This window comes from Erinaceus europaeus, chromosome 18, assembly GCF_950295315.1.
Source record: "Erinaceus europaeus chromosome 18, mEriEur2.1, whole genome shotgun sequence".
NCBI lineage: Eukaryota > Metazoa > Chordata > Mammalia > Eulipotyphla > Erinaceidae > Erinaceus > Erinaceus europaeus.
The window spans coordinates 78,482,963-78,499,847 of record NC_080179.1 but is presented as its reverse complement, the minus strand read 5'-3'; the positions used below and the strand labels follow the sequence as shown (position 1 = coordinate 78,499,847).

The 16,885-nt window shown below is 53.1% G+C and overlaps 7 non-coding genes across 7 annotated transcripts; all 7 read right to left on the bottom strand.

The window, feature by feature from the left end:
• Nucleotides 1-1,737: 1,737 nt before the first annotated feature.
• LOC132534410 (5S ribosomal RNA) lies at nucleotides 1,738-1,856 on the bottom strand. Its single transcript, XR_009546137.1, has one exon. It is a non-coding gene; the product is annotated as a 5S ribosomal RNA (ribosomal RNA).
• Nucleotides 1,857-4,215: 2,359 nt separating this feature from the next.
• Nucleotides 4,216-4,334, bottom strand: LOC132534409 (5S ribosomal RNA). The gene has a single exon (XR_009546136.1). It is a non-coding gene; the product is annotated as a 5S ribosomal RNA (ribosomal RNA).
• A 2,356-nt stretch (nucleotides 4,335-6,690) lies between these two features.
• Nucleotides 6,691-6,809, bottom strand: LOC132534429 (5S ribosomal RNA). Its single transcript, XR_009546156.1, has one exon. It is a non-coding gene; the product is annotated as a 5S ribosomal RNA (ribosomal RNA).
• Nucleotides 6,810-9,204: 2,395 nt separating this feature from the next.
• LOC132534408 (5S ribosomal RNA) lies at nucleotides 9,205-9,323 on the bottom strand. The gene has a single exon (XR_009546134.1). It is a non-coding gene; the product is annotated as a 5S ribosomal RNA (ribosomal RNA).
• A 2,363-nt stretch (nucleotides 9,324-11,686) lies between these two features.
• Nucleotides 11,687-11,805, bottom strand: LOC132534407 (5S ribosomal RNA). The gene has a single exon (XR_009546133.1). It is a non-coding gene; the product is annotated as a 5S ribosomal RNA (ribosomal RNA).
• Nucleotides 11,806-14,194: 2,389 nt separating this feature from the next.
• On the bottom strand, nucleotides 14,195-14,313 carry LOC132534406 (5S ribosomal RNA). The gene has a single exon (XR_009546132.1). It is a non-coding gene; the product is annotated as a 5S ribosomal RNA (ribosomal RNA).
• Nucleotides 14,314-16,672: 2,359 nt separating this feature from the next.
• Nucleotides 16,673-16,791, bottom strand: LOC132534405 (5S ribosomal RNA). Its single transcript, XR_009546131.1, has one exon. It is a non-coding gene; the product is annotated as a 5S ribosomal RNA (ribosomal RNA).
• Nucleotides 16,792-16,885: the final 94 nt, after the last annotated feature.

Here is a 16,885-nt window from a genome sequence, read left to right as displayed (position 1 = left end):
GAGGAAAAGAAGAGTTCAATGACCAGCATTACCCTAAACCCTAGGTGAGTACTGATATGACAGAGAGCAGAAAGAAGTTAGGAAGAAAAGAAAGGAGAAAGAAGCTGAGGGAGAGAGAGAGAAAGAAAGAAAGAGGGAGAGAGAGGGAGACACTTGAGAGAGAGAGAGAGAGAGAAAAGGGAAGCAGGGCTTTTGCAAAGTTAACCCAATTCACACAGGCTCACTCCTAAGCTGAATATGGACCCCAGATCAGATCACATCACATCACATCACATCAATTGGGTTGATGGCCAAGAATATTTATACACCTTTCCCAGATTTGGGAGCTACTCTCATCCCTGATCCAGCTTTCTGGTCCTTCTGCCAGCCATGACATTGCCTCCCCAGAGAATAATTAGGATCTACCTGCATTTCAGATTTCAGGCTCAGGCTGAAAAACAAACAAACAAACAAACAAACAAAGAAACACTAGTATAGCCACAGGCCCTTTGGAATGTAACTCAAATATGCCTCCTAGCTGTCTACAAAATGGAGAGCAACCACACTCTTCATCTGTACTAGTCCACTCTTTAGGCCCATCATTGGTCAACAATTGGTTTGGATTTATAAGTTAACTCTACTTTGCACCACCAGGTTCCAGATGCTAGCATGATGCTGACCAGACTTCCCTGGACAGACAACCCCACCCATATGTCCTGGAGCTCCGCTTTCCCAGAGCCCTTCCCCGCTAGGGAAAGAGAGAGCCAGGTTGCAGTATGGACCGACCTGTCAACGCTCATGTTCAGCTGGGAAGCAGTTACAGAAGCCAGAACTCCCACCCGCACACCACACACGCACATGCACACGCACACGCACATGCACATGCACACGTACACACGCGTGCACACACACGCACGCACGCACGCGCACACACACACACACACACGCACACACACCTTCTGCATCCCACAGTGACCCTGGGTCCATACTCCCAGAGGGATAAAGAATTGGAAAGCTACCAGAGGAGGGGAGGGCAAGGGAGGGGAGGGGATACAGAGTTCTGGTGGTGGGAATTGTGTGCAGTTGGACCCCTCTTCTCCAGTGGTTTTCTCAATGTTTCTTTTTGATAAATAAATAAATAAATTTGAGAGAGAGAGGGAGAGAGACAGAGAGAGGGAGAGAGGCAGAGAGAGACAGAGACAGAGAGAGAGAAGCTTAAGCACACCTGGCGCAAAGCACAAGGACTGGCGTAAGGATCCCTGTTCGAGCCCCCGGCTCCCCACCTGCAGGGGAGTCGCTTCCCAAGTGGTGAAGCAGGTCTGTGGGTGTCTGTCTTTCTCTCTCCCTCTCTGTCTTCCCCTCCACTCTCCATTTCTCTCGGTCCTATCCAACAACAACGACATCCATCATAACTCCAACAATAAAACAACCAGGGCAACCAAAGGGAATGAATCAAGACATAACAATGATTTTCAAAAAGGATTCCGGGAGGTGGTGGGGTGGTCAAGCTTTAGACTCTCAAGCATGAGGTCCCGAGTTGGATCCCCGGCAGCACATGTGCCAGAGTGATGTGTGGTTCTCCCTCTGTCCTCCTATCGTTCTCATCCATAAAAAAGTCTTTCCAAAAAAACAACTTGTCCAGAACAGATGAAAAAGAGAGAGAGCGAGAGAGAAGAAGGGGTCGTGTGCCCAGGACAAGCTGCTGGGCAATGCGCTGCAGAGGCAGGCAGGCAGGCAGGCAGGCAGGCAGGCAGCAAAAGCCTACAGCACCCGGTATTCCCAGGCGGTCTCCCATCCAAGTACTAACCAGGCCCGACCCTGCTTAGCTTCCGAGATCAGACGAGATCGGGCGTGTTCAGGGTGGTATGGCCGTAGACGCACACAGCCCTTTCTGCCGGCCTCAAGAAGCCAAGCCGCCAGCCGCCGGCGCAACAGCGACGCCCACTGGCCGGCTCCGCACACTGCCACCCCTCCACGAGTGCCCGCTGGCCACCTGCACCCAACACACCACCCCCACCCACCCCACGCCGCCCCAGCCTCCGCCCCAGCCACCACCACCATCACCACCCGGCACCCCTCACAAAGCCCACACCGCTGCACAGGCAGGCAGGCTGGCAGCGACACATGCGGGGACACGCTGCGCACCCACACGCACGCCACATACACACGGACAGCCTGCCTGCCTGCCTGCCTGCCTGCCTGCCTGCCTGCATGATGCCTGCTGCCGGCTAACTGCCTCTGCTCCACAGGCTGCCTGCTGACCCACCCAACTGCTTCTCCTGGAGCGGGAGAACCAGGCACCAGGGCCAAGGAGAGCACAAGCCCCACTCCCACAGGGAGACCCACTCCCAGCTGAGGAGGAGGAGGTGTAGGAGCAGGAGGAGGAGAAGAAAAGGTCTGGTGGTGGCAAAGCAGTTGTCTTGCCTAAGGGTCCAGGTAGTACTTCAATAGTTAAATCATTACTTACTGACAACATAAAAAAAAATGTAGAGAGGAAAAGAAGAGTTCAATGACCAGCATTACCCTAAACCCTAGGTGAGTACTGATATGACAGAGAGCAGAAAGAAGTTAGGAAGAAAAGAAAGGAGAAAGAAGCTGAGGGAGAGAGAGAGAAAGAAAGAAAGAAAGAGGGAGAGAGAGGGAGACACTTGAGAGAGAGAGAGAGAAAAGGGAAGCAGGGCTTTTGCAAAGTTAACCCAATTCACATAGGCTCACTCCTAAGCTGAATATGGACCCCAGATCAGATCACATCACATCACATCACATCAATTGGGTTGATGGCCAAGAATATTTATACACCTTTCCCAGATTTGGGAGCTACTCTCATCCCTGATCCAGCTTTCTGGTCCTTCTGCCAGCCATGACATTGCCTCCCCAGAGAATAATTAGGATCTACCTGCATTTCAGATTTCAGGCTCAGGCTGAAAAACAAACAAACAAACAAAGAAACACTAGTATAGCCACAGGCCCTTTGGAATGTAACTCAAATATGCCTCCTAGCTGTCTACAAAATGGAGAGCAACCACACTCTTCATCTGTACTAGTCCACTCTTTAGGCCCATCATTGGTCAACAATTGGTTTGGATTTATAAGTTAACTCTATTTTGCACCACCAGGTTCCAGATGCTAGCATGATGCTGACCAGACTTCCCTGGACAGACAACCCCACCCATGTGTCCTGGAGCTCCGCTTCCCCAGAGCCCTTCCCCGCTAGGGAAAGAGAGAGCCAGGTTGCAGTATGGACCGACCTGTCAACGCTCATGTTCAGCTGGGAAGCAGTTACAGAAGCCAGAACTCCCACCCGCACACCACACACGCACATGCACACGCACACGCACACGCACATGCACACGTACACACGCGTGCACACACACGCACGCACGCACGCACACACACACACACACACACACGCACACACACCTTCTGCATCCCACAGTGACCCTGGGTCCATACTCCCAGAGGGATAAAGAATTGGAAAGCTACCAGAGGAGGGGAGGGCAAGGGAGGGGAGGGGATACAGAGTTCTGGTGGTGGGAATTGTGTGCAGTTGGACCCCTCTTCTCCAGTGGTTTTCTCAATGTTTCTTTTTGATAAATAAATAAATAAATAAATAAATAAATAAATAAATTTGAGAGAGAGAGGGAGAGAGACAGAGAGAGGGAGAGAGGCAGAGAGAGACAGAGAGAGAGAAGCTTAAGCACACCTGGCGCAAAGCACAAGGACTGGCGTAAGGATCCCTGTTCGAGCCCCCGGCTCCCCACCTGCAGGGGAGTCGCTTCCCAAGTGGTGAAGCAGGTCTGTGGGTGTCTGTCTTTCTCTCTCCCTCTCTGTCTTCCCCTCCACTCTCCATTTCTCTCGGTCCTATCCAACAACAACGACATCCATCATAACTCCAACAATAAAACAACCAGGGCAACCAAAGGGAATGAATCAAGACATAACAATGATTTTCAAAAAGGATTCCGGGAGGTGGTGGGGTGGTCAAGCTTTAGACTCTCAAGCATGAGGTCCCGAGTTGGATCCCCGGCAGCACATGTGCCAGAGTGATGTGTGGTTCTCCCTCTGTCCTCCTATCGTTCTCATCCATAAAAAAGTCTTTCCAAAAAAACAACTTGTCCAGAACAGATGAAAAAGAGAGAGAGCGAGAGAGAAGAAGGGGTCGTGTGCCCAGGACAAGATGCTGGGCAATGCGCTGCAGAGGCAGGCAGGCAGGCAGGCAGGCAGGCAGGCAGCAAAAGCCTACAGCACCCGGTATTCCCAGGCGGTCTCCCATCCAAGTACTAACCAGGCCCGACCCTGCTTAGCTTCCGAGATCAGACGAGATCGGGCGTGTTCAGGGTGGTATGGCCGTAGACGCACACAGCCCTTTCTGCCGGCCTCAAGAAGCCAAGCCGCCAGCCGCCGGCGCAACAGCGACGCCCACTGGCCGGCTCCGCACACTGCCACCCCTCCACGAGTGCCCGCTGGCCACCTGCACCCAACACACCACCCCCACCCACCCCACGCCGCCCCAGCCTCCGCCCCAGCCACCACCACCATCACCACCCGGCACCCCTCACAAAGCCCACACCGCTGCACAGGCAGGCAGGCTGGCAGCGACACATGCGGGGACACGCTGCGCACCCACACGCACGCCACATACACACGGACAGCCTGCCTGCCTGCCTGCCTGCCTGCCTGCATGATGCCTGCTGCCGGCTAACTGCCTCTGCTCCACAGGCTGCCTGCTGACCCACCCAACTGCTTCTCCTGGAGCGGGAGAACCAGGCACCAGGGCCAAGGAGAGCACAAGCCCCACTCCCACAGGGAGACCCACTCCCAGCTGAGGAGGAGGAGGTGGAGGAGCAGGAGGAGGAGCAGGAGGAGGAGAAGAAAAGGTCTGGTGGTGGCAAAGCAGTTGTCTTGCCTAAGGGTCCAGGTAGTACTTCAATAGTTAAGTCATTACTTACTGACAACATAAAAAAAATGTAGAGAGGAAAAGAAGAGTTCAATGACCAGCATTACCCTAAACCCTAGGTGAGTACTGATATGACAGAGAGCAGAAAGAAGTTAGGAAGAAAAGAAAGGAGAAAGAAGCTGAGGGAGAGAGAAAGAAAGAAAGAAAGAAAGAGGGAGAGAGAGGGAGACACTTGAGAGAGAGAGAGAGAGAGAAAAGGGAAGCAGGGCTTTTGCAAAGTTAACCCAATTCACATAGGCTCACTCCTAAGCTGAATATGGACCCCAGATCAGATCACATCACATCAATTGGGTTGATGGCCAAGAATATTTATACACCTTTCCCAGATTTGGGAGCTACTCTCATCCCTGATCCAGCTTTCTGGTCCTTCTGCCAGCCATGACATTGCCTCCCCAGAGAATAATTAGGATCTACCTGCATTTCAGATTTCAGGCTCAGGCTGAAAAACAAACAAACAAACAAACAAACAAACACTAGTATAGCCACATGCCCTTTGGAATGTAACTCAAATATGCCTCCTAGCTGTCTACAAAATGGAGAGCAACCACACTCTTCATCTGTACTAGTCCACTCTTTAGGCCCATCATTGGTCAACAATTGGTTTGGATTTATAAGTTAACTCTATTTTGCACCACCAGGTTCCAGATGCTAGCATGATGCTGACCAGACTTCCCTGGACAGACAACCCCACCCATGTGTCCTGGAGCTCCGCTTCCCCAGAGCCCTTCCCCACTAGGGAAAGAGAGAGCCAGGTTGCAGTATGGACCGACCTGTCAACGCTCATGTTCAGCTGGGAAGCAGTTACAGAAGCCAGAACTCCCACCCGCACACCACACACGCACATGCACACGCACACGCACATGCACATGCACACGTACACACGTGTGCACACACACGCACGCACGCACGCACACACACACACACACACACACACACACGCACACACACCTTCTGCATCCCACAGTGACCCTGGGTCCATACTCCCAGAGGGATAAAGAATTGGAAAGCTACCAGAGGAGGGGAGGGCAAGGGAGGGGAGGGGATACAGAGTTCTGGTGGTGGGAATTGTGTGCAGTTGGACCCCTCTTCTCCAGTGGTTTTCTCAATGTTTCTTTTTGATAAATAAATGAATAAATAAATAAATAAATTTGAGAGAGAGAGGGAGAGAGACAGAGAGAGGGAGAGAGGCAGAGAGAGACAGAGACAGAGAGAGAGAAGCTTAAGCACACCTGGCGCAAAGCACAAGGACTGGCGTAAGGATCCCTGTTCGAGCCCCCGGCTCCCCACCTGCAGGGGAGTCGCTTCCCAAGTGGTGAAGCAGGTCTGTGGGTGTCTGTCTTTCTCTCTCCCTCTCTGTCTTCCCCTCCACTCTCCATTTCTCTCGGTCCTATCCAACAACAACGACATCCATCATAACTCCAACAATAAAACAACCAGGGCAACCAAAGGGAATGAATCAAGACATAACAATGATTTTCCAAAAGGATTCCGGGAGGTGGTGGGGTGGTCAAGCTTTAGACTCTCAAGCATGAGGTCCCGAGTTGGATCCCCGGCAGCACATGTGCCAGAGTGATGTGTGGTTCTCCCTCTGTCCTCCTATCGTTCTCATCCATAAAAAAGTCTTTCCAAAAAAACAACTTGTCCAGAACAGATGAAAAAGAGAGAGAGCGAGAGAGAAGAAGGGGTCGTGTGCCCAGGACAAGATGCTGGGCAATGCGCTGCAGAGGCAGGCAGGCAGGCAGGCAGGCAGCAAAAGCCTACAGCACCCGGTAATCCCAGGCGGTCTCCCATCCAAGTACTAACCAGGCCCGACCCTGCTTAGCTTCCGAGATCAGACGAGATCGGGCGTGTTCAGGGTGGTATGGCCGTAGACGCACACAGCCCTTTCTGCCGGCCTCAAGAAGCCAAGCCGCCAGCCGCCGGCGCAACAGCGACGCCCACTGGCCGGCTCCGCACACTGCCACCCCTCCACGAGTGCCCGCTGGCCACCTGCACCCAACACACCACCCCCACCCACCCCACGCCGCCCCAGCCTCCGCCCCAGCCACCACCACCATCACCACCCGGCACCCCTCACAAAGCCCACACCGCTGCACAGGCAGGCAGGCTGGCAGCGACACATGCGGGGACACGCTGCGCACCCACACGCACGCCACATACACACGGACAGCCTGCCTGCCTGCCTGCCTGCCTGCCTGCCTGCCTGCCTGCATGATGCCTGCTGCCGGCTAACTGCCTCTGCTCCACAGGCTGCCTGCTGACCCACCCAACTGCTTCTCCTGGAGCGGGAGAACCAGGCACCAGGGCCAAGGAGAGCACAAGCCCCACTCCCACAGGGAGACCCACTCCCAGCTGAGGAGGAGGAGGTGGAGGAGCAGGAGGAGGAGCAGGAGGAGGAGAAGAAAAGGTCTGGTGGTGGCAAAGCAGTTGTCTTGCCTAAGGGTCCAGGTAGTACTTCAATAGTTAAGTCATTACTTACTGACAACATAAAAAAAAATGTAGAGAGGAAAAGAAGAGTTCAATGACCAGCATTACCCTAAACCCTAGGTGAGTACTGATATGACAGAGAGCAGAAAGAAGTTAGGAAGAAAAGAAAGGAGAAAGAAGCTGAGGGAGAGAGAGAGAAAGAAAGAAAGAAAGAAAGAGGGAGAGAGAGGGAGACACTTGAGAGAGAGAGAGAGAGAGAGAGAGAGAGAGAGAAAAGGGAAGCAGGGCTTTTGCAAAGTTAACCCAATTCACATAGGCTCACTCCTAAGCTGAATATGGACCCCAGATCAGATCACATCACATCACATCACATCAATTGGGTTGATGGCCAAGAATATTTATACACCTTTCCCAGATTTGGGAGCTACTCTCATCCCTGATCCAGCTTTCTGGTCCTTCTGCCAGCCATGACATTGCCTCCCCAGAGAATAATTAGGATCTACCTGCATTTCAGATTTCAGGCTCAGGCTGAAAAACAAACAAACAAACAAACAAAGAAACACTAGTATAGCCACAGGCCCTTTGGAATGTAACTCAAATATGCCTCCTAGCTGTCTACAAAATGGAGAGCAACCACACTCTTCATCTGTACTAGTCCACTCTTTAGGCCCATCATTGGTCAACAATTGGTTTGCATTTATAAGTTAACTCTATTTTGCACCACCAGGTTCCAGATGCTAGCATGATGCTGACCAGACTTCCCTGGACAGACAACCCCACCCATGTGTCCTGGAGCTCCGCTTCCCCAGAGCCCTTCCCCGCTAGGGAAAGAGAGAGCCAGGTTGCAGTATGGACCGACCTGTCAACGCTCATGTTCAGCTGGGAAGCAGTTACAGAAGCCAGAACTCCCACCCGCACACCACACACGCACATGCACACGCACACGCACATGCACATGCACACGTACACACGCGTGCACACACACGCACGCACGCACGCACGCACACACACACACACACACACACGCACACACACCTTCTGCATCCCACAGTGACCCTGGGTCCATACTCCCAGAGGGATAAAGAATTGGAAAGCTACCAGAGGAGGGGAGGGCAAGGGAGGGGAGGGGATACAGAGTTCTGGTGGTGGGAATTGTGTGCAGTTGGACCCCTCTTCTCCAGTGGTTTTCTCAATGTTTCTTTTTGATAAATAAATGAATAAATAAATAAATAAATTTGAGAGAGAGAGGGAGAGAGACAGAGAGAGGGAGAGAGGCAGAGAGAGACAGAGACAGAGAGAGAGAAGCTTAAGCACACCTGGCGCAAAGCACAAGGACTGGCGTAAGGATCCCTGTTCGAGCCCCCGGCTCCCCACCTGCAGGGGAGTCGCTTCCCAAGTGGTGAAGCAGGTCTGTGGGTGTCTGTCTTTCTCTCTCCCTCTCTGTCTTCCCCTCCACTCTCCATTTCTCTCGGTCCTATCCAACAACAACGACATCCATCATAACTCCAACAATAAAACAACCAGGGCAACCAAAGGGAATGAATCAAGACATAACAATGATTTTCCAAAAGGATTCCGGGAGGTGGTGGGGTGGTCAAGCTTTAGACTCTCAAGCATGAGGTCCCGAGTTGGATCCCCGGCAGCACATGTGCCAGAGTGATGTGTGGTTCTCCCTCTGTCCTCCTATCGTTCTCATCCATAAAAAAGTCTTTCCAAAAAAACAACTTGTCCAGAACAGATGAAAAAGAGAGAGAGCGAGAGAGAAGAAGGGGTCGTGTGCCCAGGACAAGCTGCTGGGCAATGCGCTGCAGAGGCAGGCAGGCAGGCAGGCAGGCAGCAAAAGCCTACAGCACCCGGTATTCCCAGGCGGTCTCCCATCCAAGTACTAACCAGGCCCGACCCTGCTTAGCTTCCGAGATCAGACGAGATCGGGCGTGTTCAGGGTGGTATGGCCGTAGACGCACACAGCCCTTTCTGCCGGCCTCAAGAAGCCAAGCCGCCAGCCGCCGGCGCAACAGCGACGCCCACTGGCCGGCTCCGCACACTGCCACCCCTCCACGAGTGCCCGCTGGCCACCTGCACCCAACACACCACCCCCACCCACCCCACGCCGCCCCAGCCTCCGCCCCAGCCACCACCACCATCACCACCCGGCACCCCTCACAAAGCCCACACCGCTGCACAGGCAGGCAGGCTGGCAGCGACACATGCGGGGACACGCTGTGCACCCACACGCACGCCACATACACACGGACAGCCTGCCTGCCTGCCTGCCTGCCTGCCTGCCTGCCTGCATGATGCCTGCTGCCGGCTAACTGCCTCTGCTCCACAGGCTGCCTGCTGACCCACCCAACTGCTTCTCCTGGAGCGGGAGAACCAGGCACCAGGGCCAAGGAGAGCACAAGCCCCACTCCCACAGGGAGACCCACTCCCAGCTGAGGAGGAGGAGGTGGAGGAGCAGGAGGAGGAGCAGGAGGAGGAGAAGAAAAGGTCTGGTGGTGGCAAAGCAGTTGTCTTGCCTAAGGGTCCAGGTAGTACTTCAATAGTTAAGTCATTACTTACTGACAACATAAAAAAAAATGTAGAGAGGAAAAGAAGAGTTCAATGACCAGCATTACCCTAAACCCTAGGTGAGTACTGATATGACAGAGAGCAGAAAGAAGTTAGGAAGAAAAGAAAGGAGAAAGAAGCTGAGGGAGAGAGAGAGAAAGAAAGAAAGAAAGAGGGAGAGAGAGGGAGACACTTGAGAGAGAGAGAGAGAGAGAGAGAGAAAAGGGAAGCAGGGCTTTTGCAAAGTTAACCCAATTCACATAGGCTCACTCCTAAGCTGAATATGGACCCCAGATCAGATCACATCACATCACATCACATCAATTGGGTTGATGGCCAAGAATATTTATACACCTTTCCCAGATTTGGGAGCTACTCTCATCCCTGATCCAGCTTTCTGGTCCTTCTGCCAGCCATGACATTGCCTCCCCAGAGAATAATTAGGATCTACCTGCATTTCAGATTTCAGGCTCAGGCTGAAAAACAAACAAACAAACAAAGAAACACTAGTATAGCCACAGGCCCTTTGGAATGTAACTCAAATATGCCTCCTAGCTGTCTACAAAATGGAGAGCAACCACACTCTTCATCTGTACTAGTCCACTCTTTAGGCCCATCATTGGTCAACAATTGGTTTGGATTTATAAGTTAACTCTATTTTGCACCACCAGGTTCCAGATGCTAGCATGATGCTGACCAGACTTCCCTGGACAGACAACCCCACCCATGTGTCCTGGAGCTCCGCTTCCCCAGAGCCCTTCCCCGCTAGGGAAAGAGAGAGCCAGGTTGCAGTATGGACCGACCTGTCAACGCTCATGTTCAGCTGGGAAGCAGTTACAGAAGCCAGAACTCCCACCCGCACACCACACACGCACATGCACACGCACACGCACATGCACATGCACACGTACACACGCGTGCACACACACGCACGCACGCACGCACACACACACACACACACACACACACGCACACACACCTTCTGCATCCCACAGTGACCCTGGGTCCATACTCCCAGAGGGATAAAGAATTGGAAAGCTACCAGAGGAGGGGAGGGCAAGGGAGGGGAGGGGATACAGAGTTCTGGTGGTGGGAATTGTGTGCAGTTGGACCCCTCTTCTCCAGTGGTTTTCTCAATGTTTCTTTTTGATAAATAAATAAATAAATTTGAGAGAGAGAGGGAGAGAGACAGAGAGAGGGAGAGAGGCAGAGAGAGACAGAGACAGAGAGAGAGAAGCTTAAGCACACCTGGCGCAAAGCACAAGGACTGGCGTAAGGATCCCTGTTCGAGCCCCCGGCTCCCCACCTGCAGGGGAGTCGCTTCCCAAGTGGTGAAGCAGGTCTGTGGGTGTCTGTCTTTCTCTCTCCCTCTCTGTCTTCCCCTCCACTCTCCATTTCTCTCGGTCCTATCCAACAACAACGACATCCATCATAACTCCAACAATAAAACAACCAGGGCAACCAAAGGGAATGAATCAAGACATAACAATGATTTTCAAAAAGGATTCCGGGAGGTGGTGGGGTGGTCAAGCTTTAGACTCTCAAGCATGAGGTCCCGAGTTGGATCCCCGGCAGCACATGTGCCAGAGTGATGTGTGGTTCTCCCTCTGTCCTCCTATCGTTCTCATCCATAAAAAAGTCTTTCCAAAAAAACAACTTGTCCAGAACAGATGAAAAAGAGAGAGAGCGAGAGAGAAGAAGGGGTCGTGTGCCCAGGACAAGATGCTGGGCAATGCGCTGCAGAGGCAGGCAGGCAGGCAGGCAGGCAGCAAAAGCCTACAGCACCCGGTATTCCCAGGCGGTCTCCCATCCAAGTACTAACCAGGCCCGACCCTGCTTAGCTTCCGAGATCAGACGAGATCGGGCGTGTTCAGGGTGGTATGGCCGTAGACGTACACAGCCCTTTCTGCCGGCCTCAAGAAGCCAAGCCGCCAGCCGCCGGCGCAACAGCGACGCCCACTGGCCGGCTCCGCACACTGCCACCCCTCCACGAGTGCCCGCTGGCCACCTGCACCCAACACACCACCCCCACCCACCCCACGCCGCCCCAGCCTCCGCCCCAGCCACCACCACCATCACCACCCGGCACCCCTCACAAAGCCCACACCGCTGCACAGGCAGGCAGGCTGGCAGCGACACATGCGGGGACACGCTGCGCACCCACACGCACGCCACATACACACGGACAGCCTGCCTGCCTGCCTGCCTGCCTGCCTGCCTGCCTGCCTGCCTGCATGATGCCTGCTGCCGGCTAACTGCCTCTGCTCCACAGGCTGCCTGCTGACCCACCCAACTGCTTCTCCTGGAGCGGGAGAACCAGGCACCAGGGCCAAGGAGAGCACAAGCCCCACTCCCACAGGGAGACCCACTCCCAGCTGAGGAGGAGGAGGTGGAGGAGCAGGAGGAGGAGCAGGAGGAGGAGAAGAAAAGGTCTGGTGGTGGCAAAGCAGTTGTCTTGCCTAAGGGTCCAGGTAGTACTTCAATAGTTAAGTCATTACTTACTGACAACATAAAAAAAAATGTAGAGAGGAAAAGAAGAGTTCAATGACCAGCATTACCCTAAACCCTAGGTGAGTACTGATATGACAGAGAGCAGAAAGAAGTTAGGAAGAAAAGAAAGGAGAAAGAAGCTGAGGGAGAGAGAGAGAAAGAAAGAAAGAAAGAGGGAGAGAGAGGGAGACACTTGAGAGAGAGAGAGAGAGAGAAAAGGGAAGCAGGGCTTTTGCAAAGTTAACCCAATTCACATAGGCTCACTCCTAAGCTGAATATGGACCCCAGATCAGATCACATCACATCAATTGGGTTGATGGCCAAGAATATTTATACACCTTTCCCAGATTTGGGAGCTACTCTCATCCCTGATCCAGCTTTCTGGTCCTTCTGCCAGCCATGACATTGCCTCCCCAGAGAATAATTAGGATCTACCTGCATTTCAGATTTCAGGCTCAGGCTGAAAAACAAACAAACAAACAAAGAAACACTAGTATAGCCACAGGCCCTTTGGAATGTAACTCAAATATGCCTCCTAGCTGTCTACAAAATGGAGAGCAACCACACTCTTCATCTGTACTAGTCCACTCTTTAGGCCCATCATTGGTCAACAATTGGTTTGGATTTATAAGTTAACTCTATTTTGCACCACCAGGTTCCAGATGCTAGCATGATGCTGACCAGACTTCCCTGGACAGACAACCCCACCCATGTGTCCTGGAGCTCCGCTTCCCCAGAGCCCTTCCCCGCTAGGGAAAGAGAGAGCCAGGTTGCAGTATGGACCGACCTGTCAACGCTCATGTTCAGCTGGGAAGCAGTTACAGAAGCCAGAACTCCCACCCGCACACCACACACGCACATGCACATGCACACGCACATGCACATGCACACGTACACACGCGTGCACACACACGCACGCACGCACGCACGCACACACACACACACACACACGCACACACACCTTCTGCATCCCACAGTGACCCTGGGTCCATACTCCCAGAGGGATAAAGAATTGGAAAGCTACCAGAGGAGGGGAGGGCAAGGGAGGGGAGGGGATACAGAGTTCTGGTGGTGGGAATTGTGTGCAGTTGGACCCCTCTTCTCCAGTGGTTTTCTCAATGTTTCTTTTTGATAAATAAATAAATAAATAAATAAATAAATAAATAAATAAATAAATAAATTTGAGAGAGAGAGGGAGAGAGACAGAGAGAGGGAGAGAGGCAGAGAGAGACAGAGACAGAGAGAGAGAAGCTTAAGCACACCTGGCGCAAAGCACAAGGACTGGCGTAAGGATCCCTGTTCGAGCCCCCGGCTCCCCACCTGCAGGGGAGTCGCTTCCCAAGTGGTGAAGCAGGTCTGTGGGTGTCTGTCTTTCTCTCTCCCTCTCTGTCTTCCCCTCCACTCTCCATTTCTCTCGGTCCTATCCAACAACAACGACATCCATCATAACTCCAACAATAAAACAACCAGGGCAACCAAAGGGAATGAATCAAGACATAACAATGATTTTCCAAAAGGATTCCGGGAGGTGGTGGGGTGGTCAAGCTTTAGACTCTCAAGCATGAGGTCCCGAGTTGGATCCCCGGCAGCACATGTGCCAGAGTGATGTGTGGTTCTCCCTCTGTCCTCCTATCGTTCTCATCCATAAAAAAGTCTTTCCAAAAAAACAACTTGTCCAGAACAGATGAAAAAGAGAGAGAGCGAGAGAGAAGAAGGGGTCGTGTGCCCAGGACAAGCTGCTGGGCAATGCGCTGCAGAGGCAGGCAGGCAGGCAGGCAGGCAGGCAGCAAAAGCCTACAGCACCCGGTATTCCCAGGCGGTCTCCCATCCAAGTACTAACCAGGCCCGACCCTGCTTAGCTTCCGAGATCAGACGAGATCGGGCGTGTTCAGGGTGGTATGGCCGTAGACGCACACAGCCCTTTCTGCCGGCCTCAAGAAGCCAAGCCGCCAGCCGCCGGCGCAACAGCGACGCCCACTGGCCGGCTCCGCACACTGCCACCCCTCCACGAGTGCCCGCTGGCCACCTGCACCCAACACACCACCCCCACCCACCCCACGCCGCCCCAGCCTCCGCCCCAGCCACCACCACCATCACCACCCGGCACCCCTCACAAAGCCCACACCGCTGCACAGGCAGGCAGGCTGGCAGCGACACATGCGGGGACACGCTGCGCACCCACACGCACGCCACATACACACGGACAGCCTGCCTGCCTGCCTGCCTGCCTGCCTGCCTGCATGATGCCTGCTGCCGGCTAACTGCCTCTGCTCCACAGGCTGCCTGCTGACCCACCCAACTGCTTCTCCTGGAGCGGGAGAACCAGGCACCAGGGCCAAGGAGAGCACAAGCCCCACTCCCACAGGGAGACCCACTCCCAGCTGAGGAGGAGGAGGTGGAGGAGCAGGAGGAGGAGCAGGAGGAGGAGAAGAAAAGGTCTGGTGGTGGCAAAGCAGTTGTCTTGCCTAAGGGTCCAGGTAGTACTTCAATAGTTAAGTCATTACTTACTGACAACATAAAAAAAAATGTAGAGAGGAAAAGAAGAGTTCAATGACCAGCATTACCCTAAACCCTAGGTGAGTACTGATATGACAGAGAGCAGAAAGAAGTTAGGAAGAAAAGAAAGGAGAAAGAAGCTGAGGGAGAGAGAGAGAAAGAAAGAAAGAGGGAGAGAGAGGGAGACACTTGAGAGAGAGAGAGAGAGAGAGAGAGAAAAGGGAAGCAGGGCTTTTGCAAAGTTAACCCAATTCACATAGGCTCACTCCTAAGCTGAATATGGACCCCAGATCAGATCACATCACATCACATCACATCAATTGGGTTGATGGCCAAGAATATTTATACACCTTTCCCAGATTTGGGAGCTACTCTCATCCCTGATCCAGCTTTCTGGTCCTTCTGCCAGCCATGACATTGCCTCCCCAGAGAATAATTAGGATCTACCTGCATTTCAGATTTCAGGCTCAGGCTGAAAAACAAACAAACAAACAAACAAACAAACACTAGTATAGCCACAGGCCCTTTGGAATGTAACTCAAATATGCCTCCTAGCTGTCTACAAAATGGAGAGCAACCACACTCTTCATCTGTACTAGTCCACTCTTTAGGCCCATCATTGGTCAACAATTGGTTTGGATTTATAAGTTAACTCTATTTTGCACCACCAGGTTCCAGATGCTAGCATGATGCTGACCAGACTTCCCTGGACAGACAACCCCACCCATGTGTCCTGGAGCTCCGCTTCCCCAGAGCCCTTCCCCGCTAGGGAAAGAGAGAGCCAGGTTGCAGTATGGACCGACCTGTCAACGCTCATGTTCAGCTGGGAAGCAGTTACAGAAGCCAGAACTCCCACCCGCACACCACACACGCACATGCACACGCACACGCACATGCACATGCACACGTACACACGCGTGCACACACACGCACGCACGCACGCACACACACACACACACACACACACACGCACACACACCTTCTGCATCCCACAGTGACCCTGGGTCCATACTCCCAGAGGGATAAAGAATTGGAAAGCTACCAGAGGAGGGGAGGGCAAGGGAGGGGAGGGGATACAGAGTTCTGGTGGTGGGAATTGTGTGCAGTTGGACCCCTCTTCTCCAGTGGTTTTCTCAATGTTTCTTTTTGATAAATAAATAAATAAATTTGAGAGAGAGAGGGAGAGAGACAGAGAGAGGGAGAGAGGCAGAGAGAGACAGAGACAGAGAGAGAGAAGCTTAAGCACACCTGGCGCAAAGCACAAGGACTGGCGTAAGGATCCCTGTTCGAGCCCCCGGCTCCCCACCTGCAGGGGAGTCGCTTCCCAAGTGGTGAAGCAGGTCTGTGGGTGTCTGTCTTTCTCTCTCCCTCTCTGTCTTCCCCTCCACTCTCCATTTCTCTCGGTCCTATCCAACAACAACGACATCCATCATAACTCCAACAATAAAACAACCAGGGCAACCAAAGGGAATGAATCAAGACATAACAATGATTTTCAAAAAGGATTCCGGGAGGTGGTGGGGTGGTCAAGCTTTAGACTCTCAAGCATGAGGTCCCGAGTTGGATCCCCGGCAGCACATGTGCCAGAGTGATGTGTGGTTCTCCCTCTGTCCTCCTATCGTTCTCATCCATAAAAAAGTCTTTCCAAAAAAACAACTTGTCCAGAACAGATGAAAAAGAGAGAGAGCGAGAGAGAAGAAGGGGTCGTGTGCCCAGGACAAGCTGCTGGGCAATGCGCTGCAGAGGCAGGCAGGCAGGCAGGCAGGCAGCAAAAGCCTACAGCACCCGGTATTCCCAGGCGGTCTCCCATCCAAGTACTAACCAGGCCCGACCCTGCTTAGCTTCCGAGATCAGACGAGATCGGGCGTGTTCAGGGTGGTATGGCCGTAGACGCACACAGCCCTTTCTGCCGGCCTCAAGAAGCCAAGCCGCCAGCCGCCGGCGCAACAGCGACGCCCACTGGCCGGCTCCGCACACTGCCACCCC